Below are 13,427 nucleotides of genomic sequence, written 5' to 3'. Positions count from 1 at the left end.
CTTATTAACAAAGTTCTGTTTACCCATATGGGAGAAGGTGACTGACCAGATGTTCTGATTTTTAAAAGATCTGTTGGTGTCCCAGTGATTTCCGCTGGGAGATTGAATTGTCCCAGATTTTCCTGCTGAGAGCTCGGAGCAGGCACAAAAGTTGTTAGTAAGGTAAAGCCCCTTTAGCCACTAAGGAGTTTGGAGTGAGGGATTAAGGGAGCCTTTCTCCCAGAGAGTGGAAGCTTCCTCCAATGTGGTTTAGATTAATATGTGAATTATTATAAATGGCTCCTTGGCTCTTTGCAAAGCAGTCGCAGTGTTACCGCGAGCAGTGCAGGGACAAGTAAGTTTCCAAAAGGGAAATGCATTTTTTTGTTGTTGCCCCCACTGGGGACCTATTGCTTATATTCAAATCTTGATGTGTGTGTGTGTGTGGGGGGAAACTCTGAGTATAGTCCCCCTGGGGCCCCTCCCACTGTCATTTGTAGACATGTGTGTGTATGTGTGATCAGAGAGAAAGAGATTGAGAGGGGAAATCCTCTTTGTCCTGTGAAGTACAGCCCGCAGACCTCCTGTGTTGTAATGTAAAACTGCCGGGGTGGCTGGAATGACCATATGCTGTGAATGTGAGCCTGAGGCCTGTTTAAATGTAAATTCCCCCCTTTATCAGAATAAAAGAATATCTGTTTAATATGGAATGAAGGCGGTTTGGCAGGAGCTGCCGCTACTTCAGGTAAAGCCAGAATAAACAGCAACATTGATTAAAATGAGCCCCCTATTCTGCACCTGTCATGTTCACCTCCTCAGCGACAAAGGCCCCACTTGTTTATTTACCTGTAGAGTAATATTTTGCTTTCTAAAGAGATGGGAAGCCACCTGCCATACCTTTGGCATTTCTTTCACAACAAAGCACTCCAGCCTCAAGAGCTGGTGCTCATTGTTCTGCTCCACAGCTTGGAAAAGGAGATGAATCAAGAAGCGCAGGATCCAAACAGAAATTATTATTGATTTAATCACATAATCAGCAGCAAACACTTCAGGCTAAGATAGCAAATCCATAACAGCCTGCCCACAGAACCACCCTTACAAATTTACCAGCAAACCACAGCGCACACTTAGCAAACAAAAAGAGCAAGGGTCACCTTCACTTGGCGGCAAAATATTGACATTCCTAAAGCTTAAATATGTTTTGAGTTAAGTGTTATCAATCAGTGATAAGAGTTGAATGTCTGTTAAACATAACTGCATTGGCAGAAGGATTATGGAATGCTTTCTTGCCATAATCTAGAAGCATCTTTCAGACAAAACTCTGTTTGAAATCAATTGTGCAAGAGTTGCTGCCTGCTGTGACCATTCAGTGTCATACAAAAGGAGAGAGAGTCTCCCTGTGATCTTTAACCATAACCGGTTATCTAATGAGACCAGAGCTTTAATTTCTTTTCACATCAAACATAGAATCAATGCTCCGGATTCAACAATGTGTGTAAACAGGCCGTGAAGCCATCCCTTTAGACGGCAGCCAAGTCAGCTGTCCAAGCCCCTGGCGTGGTTATTTCCATGAATCCTCTTTAGTTCCAGGTAACTGCCCCCATCAGGTTCTTCCTGGCTCCTTCCATACGGAGAGTAGGGCCAACTCACAGTCATAAGAGGCCTCCTGTTGTAGTAATGGAAAACTTTGGGAGACAAACTGGATTTTTGCAGGGATGCTAGAGAAAGGTACTATCGTGAGGATCTGTTCCTTTTGGGCAAAAATGGTGCTAATAATAGCGGAGAGGTTACTGTCTCTTCAAGGTACCATTATGGTGACAAACTTAACATTTAAAAGGGGAAAAAAAATGGTAGGACTCCTCCATGGTGTTGAAGATTAAGCAGCAGTGTTCTCCATAGACATTTTCACTAAGATTGTGAAAACTAGAGGAAGCAAGGAGAATGAAGTTACGTTACCTAGGTCATCAACTTCTCTTTTGTTCTGACCAGAGGGCTACCAGCTTAGATAATTGCTACCAAGGGTACAGAATCAGTCAAACCCACATACATTTATCATGTGTGTGTATGTGTGATCAGAGAGAAAGAGACTGAGAGGTAAAAGAAAGATGAGAGAGGAATAAGTGAATCCATCTTTATTTTTGTGTCCTTTTCCTAATGTGGTAGGCTCTCCAACACACAATGAAGGGTTTTTGGAACTTGGACCCTCAGCTGGCTTTGAATAATCTCACATTTAGGTGTACAGGTGACTGCTTACATTTGCAAATGTCTGCCTGGCTTTCCAAATGTTTCTATGAAAAAGAATGATTGAAATATAATTTGGCATGGAGGGAATGAGTAGAAACGTGGTACTATCAATAGAACAAAGGTAGGACCAGCCTTTCCTGTTTCTCATATCCTTTATCACTCTTCTACCACTGTGAGGGAGTTTTCTAACATAGCCAATATCTTCTTTGTCCCCCATTTTTAAAACATCTGGATTATTTCCCATCCCTCCCACAATTTCACCTTCACATACACTGAATTGCCACTTCCATCTACCTCTTCAATTTAGATGTTTCTCTTTCCTCTATCAAATTCCTAGAGATCTTATTTCAGGACAACAGAAGGTAGTCTTTAACTTGGACCTTCTCAAACTTTTCTGGACATAGCATTTCCTACAATCAGTACTTCAGTTTGGCACTTTGTTACTCATAACTACTCATAAGGTCTTCCCTTGGGATCAATTATAGGCTGTAGACTGTGGCCTTTACAATGCCTTGACATTAGCTAATGTTGCTTTACATGTTTCTTTCAACTCTTCCTATATTGTTCTTAAACATATTGTCTTGTGTCTTTGCTTGGTCCTCCCTTTCTTGCTATGAGGTCTTTGCCTAATCTACTCAGAATGTATGGAAAGCCTCCCTCATCCTGCATGCCTACCCATATCCCTCTGTTCCTTGGGTAACAACTTAGATACCTCTTCCAGAAAATATTCTCTAGCTAATGCCTTGTCTTTTAGCCTAGATTCCTGCTTTCTTAACACTTTGTTCCCTCAGAGTATTCTTGTAATTATTGTATTAGACACTTAAATCGGTTGTACTTTTTCTCCTCTTTAGTAGGAACCTTGAAGAAGCATCTAGCCCAGCAATGGCTTTGGTTAAATCATTATGGCATTCTGCGGTATTGTGGTATTTCAGTAGAATATAAGCTGCTGAAGAGTGAAGACTGTTTTATTTATTCTTTTTGGATCCCCAGTGCTTAGCACAAAGCCATATATAATAGACATTTGAAAAATGTATGTGGGTTTGACTGATTCTGTATTTATCTATATTACCTAATGTTAATTATATACCATCTTGTTATACATACATATATGACTTATATTTGCAATTATCTCATAAACTCTGTGAGGGTAAGGATTATGTCTTATCTTTCTTTTGCACTTGCAGAGTACAGGGTTGGGCATAAGATAAGAGGTTAATAAACCCCCTCTGATGGTAGAGCAATAGGCATAGTTTCTAGGTCCTACACACTACTGCTTTCTTTCTCTTCCCTAAAAATGTAAGGAGCATGGAGGGGCAGCTAGGTGGTACAGTGGATAGACCACCTACCCATAGGTCAGGAGGACCTGAGTTCAAATCTGGCCTTAGACACTTAGTAGCTGTGTGATGCTGGGCAAGTCACTTAATCTCAATTGACTCTAAAAAATAAAATAAAAAAGTAAAAGTGTAAAGAGGGCAGATTGCTACATAGCTCTGGGGTTGTTTGATGCTGTCCCTACCTATCTGAACCTCTCCTGTTTCCACGTATTATTTTCTATTCTCTTTCCTGTTGCTCTAGGCCTCTAGTTGATTAGTTGTTCAGTTGTGTCTGACTCTTTGTGACCCCATGGACCATAGCACTCCGGTACTGTCCGTAGGGTTTTCTTGGAAAAATATCAAAGTGGTTTGCTGTTTTCTTTTTCAGTGGATTATGGCAAACGGAGGTTAAGTGATTTGCCCAGGGTCACACAGCTAGTAAGTATCTAAGACTGGGTTTGAACTTAGGTCTTCCTGACTCTAGGCCCAGCACTCTATTCACTGAGCTACCTAGTTGCCTCTCGTACTGCTATACTATAGCTTAATTGATCATGGTTTAATGAATTGATAATATTCATGATTTGAAATTGTTCCACATACTTCCTTGAGCTCTTTAGAATAAAGGTCTATATAAATCTAATGAATAAATTATATTAGTGCTCTTCGCAATCTGCTTACTTGTATCTTAATATTTATTTCACAGAGATACAAATTTTTTTGTGAAGTATAATTTGCAAAATAAGGTATAAGATTAAAAAAACAGGAAAGCTCAATCAATTTGAATTTAATTTAGAAATGTGATATCAGTGCTTGAGTTATAGTACTACTTCCTATTGATTGGTATCTCAAGAAAGTTAGAAATAAGGCAACAATAAGAGTTTGAATTATATTTTTCATCCTATATTTGTTTCTTGTTCTGTATATTCAAACATCTTCCCTATAATTAAAGTGAACAAACCTAGTCAATGTGGTATAGCAGATACACTGCTGAACTTATGATCAGAAAGACCATTATTCCAATTTTGCCTCTGACATTTATTACCTCAGTGACTCTAGGCATACATGCCTTAAGTAGTTGCCCAAACTTATCTATTAAGTCAAGGGCTAAAAGGAAATCACAGATCTTTTGAATATTTGTGTTTTATTAAGGAAGAAAGCAATAGAGATCTTCTGGGACCACATTATGTTTGGAGGCACCACATTTTAAAAAATCATGTTGATAAGCTGGAGAAATCAAAATGGTGGAGCACACTGGCTTTGTGGGCATAAGGATTAGTTGAAGGAAATTCAGATCTTTAGAGGAGGAAAAAAACACTCAGGGGAGGGGGGGAATTATAATTATTTGCAAGTTCTTGAAATTGAAATCTATAATTAGATTTATCTTCTTTGGTTCCATAGGACTGAGCTGGGAACAATGGGTGGAAGTCTCAAAGACACAAATTTGGGCTCAATGTAAAGAGAAATTGCCTCCTGAGTAGGCCCAAATAGAATGGGCTGCCTCAGGCTGTAGGTAGTGGGTAGTTTTAAGGTACCGGTTGGATGACCAATTGTTGAGCATACTATACTGGGTATTTTTTTTTTTTGGTATGGATTGTATTTGATGGCTGCTAAAGTATCTCCCAACTCTGCAATTTTGTGTTTTGTGAATTTCTGGGCCAAACTTTAGTAACAAAATATTCAAAGAGAAAAAGGTACTGAACAATTAGACTTAAATCCAGAAACCAGTCCCTTTGTGTTCTTATCCAGAAGTGGCCAGATCAATACTGCTCAAGGTTGGAATCATTTAGAGTCATTTAAACCTAAGTAAAATTGAAAAGGGCTATAGGCTATATAATCACTAAAATTAATTATTTCCTGAGATTGCTGTCATAACCCTAAACCAGGTTCTCTAGCTAACCTTTCTCTTTCTCTAATTGGTACCACCTAATCTCTTAATTCCACCACCCCCAGTGCCATTCCTATAGACTAGGAACGTCAGGATTATACTTGACATCCTTTATTTCCCTCAGCTCATACGCCCAACCAGTCACAAAACTTTGTCACTTCCTCCTTCTTAGTAGCAATTATGCCATCTTCTGGTTTTATTTCTTGGCATTCTACTTCAAGTCAAAATTCTAGTTCTACTATACTCTTGAAATAGTCTCCCAAACCATTTCATTTCCTCTAGTCTTTTCTCCATTCTATCCATGCAACCCAAATTAATTTCCTAACACTACCAGCTTGACTTTATCATTCCTAAGTTCAAAAAGATTGAATTGCTCTAAATTGCCATGATTTGGTACAATCACACAAGTTGGATTTTAAAGATATGATTAATTGATTTTCATTAGGAGATAGGGAAGAGACAGCTAGTTGTAATGCTTACTTACAAACACACATCACACACACACACACACACAGACCATGGATCATCAGACTGAGAAATCTCTAGGTGGGACTAAGACTTTAGATAATTTGTAGGGAGTGGTGGCCTTAAGCTGGTAGGTTGAGAAGATAGCGCTATTAATGTGAGATGTCCCCTAAAAGGTCTTTCTTTATATCCCCTTCTTATTTTGAGAGATCTTCTTTTGTTCTGTCAGTCTAGGAAGCCTGGTAGGATTTAGAGCTGGAAGTTGCTGTAGAACAGACCTACACAACCTGTGACCTGCCAAAGAATTTCAAGTGGCCTGAGAAAAATGTAGAGAATATTTTCCTCCATATTTTTTTGTGGGCTGTCTGAAATCCTTTGGTGCCATCCTATGGGCCTCAGGCTGTGCAGGTTTGCTTTAGGGTCTAGTCCCTCTTGGCCTATTCTTGGGTATTTCTTCAGTTTGTTCTTATTACTTGTTTTTTGATTTTCTGAAGATATCAAATCATCAAAGGTGTTCTTTTCTTAGCATTTAAAAAAAATCAATATGACCCTCACAATTTCCTTGCCTTTGGAATACATCCATCCTTTTTTCTTCAGAAGTCTTTCCTAAACATTTCTTCCCTCAATCTCCTAGGTTTCTTCTACACAGTGCAAGTCAATCTATTTATACACATGTATAAAACTTTCATCCTTATATTTGCAGATAACATAGAATACTGAATAAAACCCAGTCTCCTTCATCTGGCATTCAAAGGTGCAATCTAATTCCTTAGTTTTATCTCCCACTGTTACCCTACAAATGTCCAATACTCAGTTAGGTGACACAGTGAGCAAAGTTATGTACCTGAAGTCAAAAAGACTTGGGTTCTAATTTAGCCTCAGACAGTTATAAGCTGTGTGACCCTAGGCAAGTAACTTACCTTTGGTTTGGTTCCGTTTCCTCCATTTTAAATTGCGGATTGTTACAGAATCTGTCTCATAGTTTAGTTGTGAGAATCAAATGAGATAATATTTCTAAAGTTCTTAGCACAGTACCTGGCATGTAGTAGGCACTTAATAAGGGCTTATTATTCTCTGCCCAAGTGAGTCAACAAAACTTTCTTATGGGCCTTAAGGTTTATTTCCAGGATGTGTCTCAAATCATTGGGAAAATGAAATAATTAATTTCTCATTTATTAGTGTGTTTCAGATGTAAGATTCCAATAATTTTAGAGCTATGAGAGGCTTTGAAGATCATTTCTTCAGACTCTATATTTTAGTGTTGGGGAAAACTAATGATGAAAATAGACTAAATGATTTGACCAAGGTGATGCTATTAGTGGCAAAGTACAGATGAGAACAACAAAGGATTAGGGAATTTTGAACAAGAAGGATCCTCACAATTCACTTATTCCAGCTGTTTCATCTCAAAGATGAGGAAAATGATGCCAACATCCAGTGTCAGTAGACCAAAGAATAGATAGTGGGGAGTAAGGAAGACTGGAAAAGTAGCAGGGTTTTGAATGCCAAACAGAACTTTTTGTATTTGCTGCTGAAGGCAATAGGAAACTACTAGAATTTATTAAGTAGTGAATTGACATGGTTGGACCAAGGCTGAAGGAAAATCTGTTAGTGGCTGAATGGAGAACAGATTGGAGTCGGGGGAGACTTGAAGCAGGGTACACCTACCAGTGGGCTATTGCAGTAATCTAGGTGTGATGAGGGCCTGTACTAGAGTAGTGGCAGTGTCAGAGAATAGAAGGGGGTGTGTTTGAGAGATGTTGCAAAGGTGAAACCCACAGGCTTTGGCAACAGATTGGATATGGAGGGTGAGAGATAGTGAGGGGCCAAGGATGACACTTAGATTCGAGTCTGAGGGACAGGGAGGATAGTATTACATTCTATAGTAATAGGGAAGTTGAGGCAGGATATTTTAAGCAGAAAGGTAATGAGTTCAGTTTTAGACATGTTGAGTTTATCTACTGGATATCCAGCCCAACATGTTTGAAAGGAAGTTGGAGATATGAGATTGGAGTTCAGCAGAGAGGTTAGAGCAGGATAGATAGACTCAAGAATAATCAGCAAAGAGGTGGTAATTAAATTCATAGGAGCTTGATGAGTTGACTAAGTGAAATAGTATAGAAGGAGAAGAGAAGAGGGCCCAGGGCAGAATTCTGCAGGAACCTAAGATTAGGTGACATGATCTGGATGAGAATCTAGCAAAAGAGATTGAGAAAAAGCAGTCTGATAGAGAAGGAGAACCAAGAAAGAGTGGTGTCCTTAAAACCTAGATAGAAGAGAGTAACAAGGAGAAAAAGGTAATCAAGAGAGTTAGAGGCTATAGAGAGAATGAGGACTGAGAAAAGGCCATTGGATTTGTTAATAAAATATTCTTGGTATTATTCTTGTCAATAAAATATTTGGAGAGAGCAGTTTTGGTAGAATGATGAGGTCAGAAGTCACATTGTAAGTGGTCAAGAAAGGAGTGAGAGGAGAGAAAGTAGAAACACCAATTGTAGATGACCTTTTCAGGGAGTTTAGCCACAAAAGACAGAAGACATAGAGGAATAGAATAGGGATGAAAGGACCAAGTGAGGGTTTTTTGAGGATGGGGGAAACATGGGCATATTAGTAGGCAGTAGAGGAAGAGTCAGTGGACAGAGATTGGAGATAAGCGATACAGTGAGGATAACAGAGGAGGCGATCTGTTGGAGGAGATAGGGTGGAATGGGATTGCTTGAAAAGGTAGAAGGGTTAGTCATGGTAATAAGTAAGGCCACTTCTTCATGTGAGACAGGGGTGAAGGAGGAGATAGTAGCAGAAGGCATCTGAGCAATACAAAATGAGGAAGAGGGAGCTCAGGGCAAACGCCCTTAATTTTTCTCTAAAATGCAAGGCAAGATTCTCAACTGAGTGGGTAAGGGGGAGGGGGAGCAATGAGAGGTTTGAAGAGGGATCTAGCCAATTGCATCTAGGTACTCTTGGTTTAAAATATATACAAACATCAACAGACAGAAAAAAGGGATAATGTACTTAACTTTTAATGTAATTAACTTGGTGTAATTTTAATATAATTAATACTTTTGAACTAATTTTTTAACAAACAAAATTTTAAATGGATTTCATTGCTTTTAAGTCCCTGAAATACATTTTTCTCTCTATTTGAGTTAATTCTGTTTGCAAACTTGGAAACTGACTCATTCATTTGCAAATAAACCTATTCTTGAAAATAAGCTGAATAATTTCTCTCATTGCAGTATATCTATAATTAATAATGTCTGTCTATCTATTCCTGAGGGACAGGGAGGATAGTAATAAGGAAGTTGAGGTGGGAGAGTTTAGGCAGAAAGGTAATGAGGTCAGTTTTAGATATCTATTTTTCTGTCCATTTGTCCATCTCTCTCTTTTTACTCCCTAGCTTCTGCACCACCTCCCTCCCCCAGCCATGTATACAAATTTATGTTGGTCCAGGAAGGACTTACTTGTCCCATTACTTTATCATAAAGGAAATTGGTAAGAGAAAGGAAAAGGTAGAGAGCTAAAGAAATTCCTAAAGGAAAGAAGCGAAGTAAGGCATAAAAGAGTAGGGAAATGAAAACATGTCACTTAATTGAACTATGGAGAAGAAAGAAAAAAGGAGGGGAAAAAGTATGGCCTGCAGCTTTTTGTTTATGAGAACATCTGTCTAGGGTGTGGACAGCTGGAGATGCATCTTTGGAAGGTTTTTTTTTACTACTTGGAATTTGTTTCAGCCAAATAGATTTACTTCAGTATATCACACAAAAATGAAAAGTTGGGCTTAGAAATCAGTTATGCCTTGTTGCAAATATATTTTTTACATTTATCTATGGGATTAATCCCTTGTGGAAGATTTCTTCATGGGCAACCTCCCAAAATGAGTTAAGTAGAATTTCCTCTTAGAACTCTGGTTTAATCCACCTCCCACCCCAACCCTGCCCTTGTAAAACTCATCATTAAATTATAAACTTCAGTAAAATGAACATGAAGAACTGTATGAGTGCCATAATGTTTCTCTGGTTGGTAAAAAGTTGATTTTTTTTAGCCAAAGAATTTGTGACATTTTAAAAGAAACCTTTAAATGTCCCAAGCATCCCATTAAAAATGAGTTCATTAGCAATGAATTATTAACCTAAATTTTCAAAGCAAAGGCAAAAAAAAAAATGCTCACCAAATGTAAAGAGATGTGTGGCAACATATAACTTCAGGCCATTGTTTATATATTATTACAGCTATTATAACTAATTGATGCACTAGCAGTTAATTAGTAGCCTTGATTCCTAAAATGTTTTGCAGGACGATTATGTTGTACTGCTTTCAAAATGTACAATATTCCAGAGCCATGGCGGACCTTCTTAGCTTCTGCCTTACTTTTTTATACAACCTACTCCCCCTATATTTCCAAAGAAGAAAGAAAGAGCTATCAAATCCTACCCTCTTAAATATCATTCAAGCATTGTTTTCACATTTATTCCATTATTTGTTTAGCTCAAATAAATGTGAATGTATTTGCATCTTAATTAAAAGGAAAAGCAAAGAAGAGGCAAGGTCAGGTCAAAACTTGTTTAAAGAACTAGCATCTCTGATAGTGCTGCCTAAATAAACCTAAATGAAGCAAAGTCAACCCTCCTATCGTTTAAGAGGAATCCTTTAAAACTGATAAGTGAAATCTACTAAATATTTTCTTATTCTATTTTCCCATGTAGTTCATTTTTAAATATTTCTATTTAACTTTCCAAAAAAAAAAATTGAGATCTTTGTCAGGGAACAACTACCTTTGGGTAAATAAGAAATACACACACACACACACACAAACACACACACACACACATATTTGGAAATATAAAGAATCCAAACAGCTTCCTTATCACCTCTCTATTTGGATAAGGAATTTCTGCATAGCTCTATTTACTCACATGATTTTGTGAAATGATAACTAGAAAATGGTATACAAGTTCATCCTTGTGCAGGCAAAAAGATTAAATTTCCATCACCAATATTTTCAGCCAGTTTCCACCTAGATGCTTTTGATCACGTGAAGCAACAGGAGTATAGATTTACCTTCATAAAATTAGCATGTTAGTGGTTTCATTTCATATAACATGGTGAATTCAAATAAAAGAACCTAAAGCCTGGGCGGCCAGGTAGCACAGCGAGTAAGAGCACCGGCTCCAGTGTTGGGATGACCTGGAGATCGAAAAACGGGCTCAGACACTTAGCACCCACCCAGAAACACCTGGCCATGTAACCTTGAACAAGTTACTTAACCCCAATTGCTTAGAGGCGTCCAGGTGGCTCAGCGAGTAAGAGCACCGGCTCCAGTTTCGGGAGGACCTGGATCAAATCTGGGCTCAGATACTCAGCACCACACCCAGAAATAACTGGCCGTGTATCCTTGAGCAAGTTACTTAACCACGATTGCTTTAAAAAAACCATCATGGGTCCTATGCACGCTCCCGAGAAGGGTCTGTCCTAGTCGGCTCTGCCTTATCGCCGCAGCGTGCCTACGTGGCTGAAGCTCACCTTGGACGACGTGAAGGAGCAGATCTACAAGCTGGCCAAGAAGGGCCTGACGCCCTCCCAGATCTCGGTGTGATCCTGAGGGATTCTCATGGCGTGGCACAAGTACGCTTTGTAACTGGCAACAAAATTTTGAGAATTCTAAAGTCCAAGGGACTTGCCCCTGATCTGCCTGAAGATCTTTATCACTTGATCAAGAAAGCTGTTGCTGTTCGAAAGCATCTTGAGAGAAACAGAAAGGATAAGGACTCGAAATTCCGTCTGATTCAGAATGAGAGCCGAATTCACCGGCTGGCTCGGTACTACAAGACCAAGATAGTGCTCCCACCTAATCGGAAATATGAATCATCCACAGCCTCTGCTCTGGTTGCATAAATTTTGGTTTATGTACTCAAGTAATAAAGTCACCTCTAACTGAAAAAAAATATATTGTACATAAATACATTATACATAAATAAATATTGCAGTTTAGAGGTGGAACCATCACTCATTTGTATTTTTTTTTTAATATCTGAAAACAGTCATCTGAAAGGGAACATACCTGTGAAGGCATGCTCTGTGGATGGTCAGGTCCCTTGGGTACTATACAACATGTTGATGACCCAGTAGTTGGTTGCATCAAGCCCTCTGGAAGAGATCTATAGTCAGGCAAGACTGAGTTAATCAATGAACAGCTTATAAGGTCTATTCATATATTCTTATGATATTAGCAGAAGGCATGCTTTCAGCATGTTGGATAGATTTCCTTTGGTGATCTTATGGGAGGATATGAACAAGAGTCACACAGATTGGGTGGGCATGGATGAGGTGTTATCTACATTGTTATAGTTAATATCTATAAGGATGAGATCAAAGATCCACTTGAATATACTGAGGATTTTTTCAGCAACACTAGTGGAACCATCACAGTTAGGCCACCCTTTGTACCTGACTTACTGATTAAGGAAAAATGTCATTTAAGCTAAAGTCAAGAAGAACAGTTGGACCCTGTCAAGTATATTCAATAGAAATCTATGTTAGAGGCATTACAAGTGTATAAACACAGAGGAAGTGAATATTAAGAGATTTCAGAGAGACTGTAGTTCTAAAAGAATGGGAAAGATCATGGATCATACTTTTCCTAAGGAAGGAAAAAAAAGATACGTGGTGGATGTGTGGATGACATCAGCAATTGCTGACCCATATACCTGCTTTCTTGTCTCTATAAATATCTTATGATCATGATTTGTATGTGTATCTTCAATGAAAGTGTGAGGTGACAGGTTTTTAGAATGATTTTCTGTAGCAGAACTCATGGAGTTCATTGTTATAATCATGCAACTCATTGAGAGGTATCTAGAAAATAAATGCCTACTGTGTTTATTGATGTCAGAAAAGTATTTGACTGGATATAACAAAGTGCAGCCTTGAGTTCACAGATAAGATAACTCTTATTCATGCCTCAAGATCATAGAAGACACCATGATGGATAAGTCTACAGAGGTAACTCTACTTAAATAATCTGCTTAATATGGCTATTTAAGTGAGGTACTAAATAGGGAAGCATTATTTTGCTATAGTATTTACCTTTGGGGCAGGTAGGTGGTGCAGTGGATAGACTGTTGGGCCTAGAGTCAGGAAAACCTGAGTTAAATCTGGCTCCAGGTTTCAGACACTTTGTAGTCACATGACCCTAGGCAAGTCACTTAATTCTGTTTGCCTCAGTTTCTTCATCTGTAAAATGAGCTGGAGAAGGAAATGGCAAACCACTTCCATATCTTTGCCAAGAAAACACCAAATAAGGTCACAAAGAGTCAGAAACGACTGAAAAGACTGAATGACAACAACAACGATTCACCCATGTCATGGAAGACATCCTACATAAATTCCACAAAAAAGGATGATTTTTTATTCATTGCAAGACTTTTTAAATATTTGTATTTACTGATGATATGCTCCTAATTTCACTGAGCTCTAGAAAAATACAAAACCTTTTCAGTGTGACTTAGAAATCAGCCCCACTAGACCTCCTGTAAGAAGGAAAT

General features: G+C 38.6%; 1 pseudogene; it reads left to right on the top strand.

Annotated features, from left to right (window-relative positions):
- The first annotated feature begins 11,320 nt into the window (after positions 1-11,320).
- LOC138166460 (small ribosomal subunit protein uS15-like) lies at positions 11,321-11,828 on the top strand (annotated as a pseudogene).
- The last annotated feature ends 1,599 nt before the right edge of the window (positions 11,829-13,427 follow it).

The sequence above is a fragment of the Petaurus breviceps genome, unplaced genomic scaffold (assembly GCF_028583685.1).
Source record: "Petaurus breviceps papuanus isolate PSGF00001 unplaced genomic scaffold, PetGlider_PUasm1.0 224, whole genome shotgun sequence".
Taxonomy (NCBI): Eukaryota; Metazoa; Chordata; class Mammalia; order Diprotodontia; family Petauridae; genus Petaurus; species Petaurus breviceps.
This window is presented reverse-complemented; position numbering and strand designations above follow the sequence as displayed.